This window comes from Cryptomeria japonica, chromosome 2 (genome assembly GCF_030272615.1).
Source record: "Cryptomeria japonica chromosome 2, Sugi_1.0, whole genome shotgun sequence".
Lineage (NCBI taxonomy): Eukaryota > Viridiplantae > Streptophyta > Pinopsida > Cupressales > Cupressaceae > Cryptomeria > Cryptomeria japonica.
In genome coordinates this window covers 266,909,469-266,913,791 of record NC_081406.1, presented here as the reverse complement: position 1 = coordinate 266,913,791, position 4,323 = coordinate 266,909,469, and positions in this window count along the sequence as shown.

Below are 4,323 nucleotides of genomic sequence, written 5' to 3'. Positions count from 1 at the left end.
CTAGAATCTTTGGGATATTGTTAGCTATGACCTTATTTCTACTGTGAGATATTTATTTAAGTCTACCAAGATCTTGAAATAAATCAATACTACCTTTATTGTGCTAGTTCTTGAAAAAGGAAGGTGTGACTACTTTCTCTTATTTTGGACCTATAAGTCTTTGCAATACTATCTATAAGATTTTCTCTTAATCAGTGGTGAATAGAAATAAACATCTCTTACATTATATTATTTCCCAAAATATTGTTGTTCCTAGCATATTACTGGTAGATGGATTCTAAATGTTATCCTTACCACTCGTGAAATCTACACTCAATGGACAATAATAATAAATCAAGTATGATTCTTAAACTTGGTCTTTCTAAAGCATATGACAGAGCCTCTAGATCATTTTTCTTTACTATTCTTCAAAAGTTTGGGTTTAAGGAGATAATTTTGCAGATTATAAATGAGTATGTGTTTACTCTTAAGCTATATATTCTTGTTAATGACATCTCAAGGGGTTTTTTTAGTAGTAGAAAGGGTCTTATACAAGGTAATCCTATCTCTCCCCATCTTTTTATTATCGTTTGTGAGGTTTTGGTAAGAAATATTAAAAAAATGGATTCTTTTTAGAGCTCTCATTAGTGTTAAGGCTACCTCTTCTTTACCCCCTTCCTCACATCAACAATTTGTGGATGATAGTATTCTTTTGGGATTTTCATCTAGATTATATAAGTAAAGTAGCGAAAAATCTTATTTAACATGTATGCTAATGCTTTTGGTAAACAAATAAATTATGATAATATTATCTTATATTTTTTAATACTAATGATGGCCTTCAATTTATAATATAATAAAAAAATTAGATTATCAATTTATGGTCAATCTTCTTGCCACTTACCTAGGTCTTCCTTTATCAATAAAGAAGTTAAAAAATAGAACTTATTAGAATGCTATTGTTGAAGAGTTCAAAGTAAGTTGGCTAAATGGAAAGGGAAACTTCTTAGTCAAGCTAGTAAGTATTAGCTTCCTAGAGCCTTCTTATAAAATATTCCTATTTATTATATCTCCCTACTTAAAATCCTCACTTTATGATCAAAAGAGTTGAGTAGATTGAGAAAAATATAAGAAAAGAAAAGAACTCCTTTTATTATTTGAAAAACTATTTATAAAACCTAGAGGAATGGAGGTTTGGGTATTAGGAGGCTTTAAAATTTTAATAAAGGTCTGTCATCCAAAGTTGGCTGGATTTTTTTAATAAGCAATAAAGATTGGGCTTTGATGTTTAGAGTTAAGTATTTAAAAACAATGATCAATGTTGTTAAAATCTTTTCTCGTCCTTTTAGAGGTTATGTGATTTGAAACAATATTTTAGAAAATCAAGTTTTCACTTAAACAAGGCTAAAATGGAGGAGGGGAAACGGAAAAAGATTCAACTATTGGTTAGAAAAATGATAGGAATATCTCCCTCTTTGTTCTTTTCATCATTTTTATAGTTTGATGGAAAAGGTTAAGTGGAGCTCTCCTGAACTGGGTGGTCAAGCTCTTAAGTTAAAATAAATCACACTCTAAGTGATCGATAGAGAACATCTTATTGATATTTTTTATAGGTTGTTTGGTATTGCAAATTTCTTAACTTTTCTAAGGAGTGTAAATTGGTTTGGATTCCCCATCCCCTCTCTATTTCTCTATGGATTTTGCTTACAACATGATTTTTAATGAGACTATCCCTTCTAATTTTTATTAATGGCTTGATCTAGAATTATAGGTTAATTCCTAAATTTAGTTACTTGTGGTGGGATGCTTCTCATGAAAAAATATTTTCTTGATAATATCAATAAACAAGGTTTCTAGCTAGACAATAGAGACATCTTGTGATATTTGAGGAAGAATTTGCCAATCATCTTTCCTTGCATTATAGTTTTGCAAGGGATATTTAGGGAGGCCTTAATAAAGTTTGATGTTAATTGGACCTACTATCTTTAATGAATTTTTTAGAAGTTGGGCAAATAACTCCCCCTTCAAGCATATTATCGTCAAAGAGATTTGAAATTGAACCTCTCTTCTCATCGATTGGGGTATCTAGAAAAAACAAAAAAACAAAATAATATTAATAGATAAGAACAAGACATTAAAGAGGTGTTTCGAAGTATTAAGAACATTATTTAGGAAAAGGTGAATGTAGTTAAGTTTGGAGTTCCAAATAAGTTTCCCTTCATTTTTAGATTAAAAGTTAGTAAAATCTTGGAAATCTCTAATAACCTCCATAAGGTTAATAATACAAAACATCTTATCATAAAGCATACTAAGTGAAAGAGACCTCAAAAGGGATAATTTTTTTTTTAATTTTGATGGGTTCTCTAAAGACAACCCTAGCCAAGCTATTGTAGGTGGTGTCGTAAGAGATGAAAGAGGTTATATGGTTGAAAGTACATTGGTTGTAGTACTAATAATGAAGTTGAAACTTACCTATTTGGTGGGGAATTAAGAGATCTCTCTCTCTCTTGGTTTTCATAAATTTTAAATTGAAAGATATTCAAAGTTTATAATTGATATAGTTCAAAATTTCCAATACCCTCCTTGGAAAATCCATGATAATATTGAAGATATTAGATCATTAAAGCATAGTTTTTTTAATTTAGAAGTGAATTACACCTTCTAAGAAAGAAATAAGGGTATAGATTCTTTTGTTTATCTAGGTTGTCATCATCAAAATTGGAGATATTAATCTACAGTTGGGGAATTTTATCACCTAGAGTTAAAGAAATTCTAATTAATACCTGGTCAAATAGATCCTATCAAGAATGAGCAACATACATATAAGAACTCTTAGTAGGATGGTAAAAGCACATAAATTCAATTATTTTGAATCTAAGTTGTGTTGATCATTTGGACCTAAGTATTGCTTTGCATTGGGGATTAATTATCTTAAATCTTTTTTAACTTAAGGTTTAATAAATACTTGGTTAATTGTACAAAAGACTAAATATTTCAAATCTTGAGCTGTGAATATTATTATGAGGGAAGTGACATTGAGGATCTCATTATTCCTTTAGGTTTGAAAGCTATCATGGGTGGTCAAAGACTTAGATTTGACTTGGTGTCATGCATTTGCTAAGGAAAAATATTGATCTTTGGAATATATTTGAATAGGGTGGTTTAATTGCTTTCTTCATTTCCATGTGGGTTCATGACAACTCTCTAACTACCAAATTTGTCAACTCTTGGAAGAAAGGTCATGTTTTCATTGGTGAATCATGCTGCCCAAGCCATAGGCCTTCGCTATGAGGGGGCAAATTTCAAAGGATTAAAAAAACTAGCTACCAAAAGCATATAGAATCATTCCTAGAAGACGGTCAATCGAATTCAAGCCACCATAATGGTTATAACACAAAATTTGTTCTGATGTTGTGGCATCTAGTAAGCTTCCATCTAATGAAATATTTCACAGTAGAGGGTAGGTTTGGACCTATCCACAAGTATCCTTTCCATTTGTTGGACCATTTGTGACATGGATATTTGATAAGATTTCTCTTTTTCTATTGTTATCTTTATATAGAAGTGTATTAACAAGGGTGTCTACCCTCGTTTGCACCAAGGTTTGATTTTTTCCCTGTATAGTTCTATCCTTAACCTATCCCCTACTATTAATCCCAATGAAAGAAAACATTTTATGTTGGTTAAGCAATTACAAGTTAGCCCTTCTACTAAAAACCCCTCTATATCTATTAAGCAATTACTAGTGTATCCTTTTATGACCAAAAATCCTAGCTTGTTTTTTATCTTTTACATTCTAGTACTTTTGATTATAACCCTAGTGTTGCTAGTATGAGTAAATAGACAATTTCATTTAGTGATGGTCCTCATAATGTTTTTCACTAGAGACTCTCCCTCTTTTAAAAGGATGGAGGCCCCGACTTTTGTTAAGACTCTTATGTTTGATTTTTAGGAAACGAAAAAAAGGGATAAGTCCCCTGATTCAACCCCTAAAGATATTTTAGTATCTCTTAAAGAAAAGTTAGAAATGAGAAGGCTCCCAATTATCCTAAGGGCAAGGAAGCTATTACGAAGAGGACCTAGCTAAGATAATTAGGACAAGGAAGCTATTATGAAGAGGACCTAGCTAAGACAGTTATTGACTCTGCTATTGCCATTTTGAATGAAGATGTCACCAAGAATAGTTAATGATCAAGTATCAAAAAAAAAAAAAAAATTAAAAAGAGAAAAACAAAGCTTGGAAGATGGTCAAGAGAAAACCAAGATGAAGAATAAACAGTACTTTTAGTTTAATTTATTATCTACATTTATTTAGATTTATGCCAATCCTATTATCTAAACTGA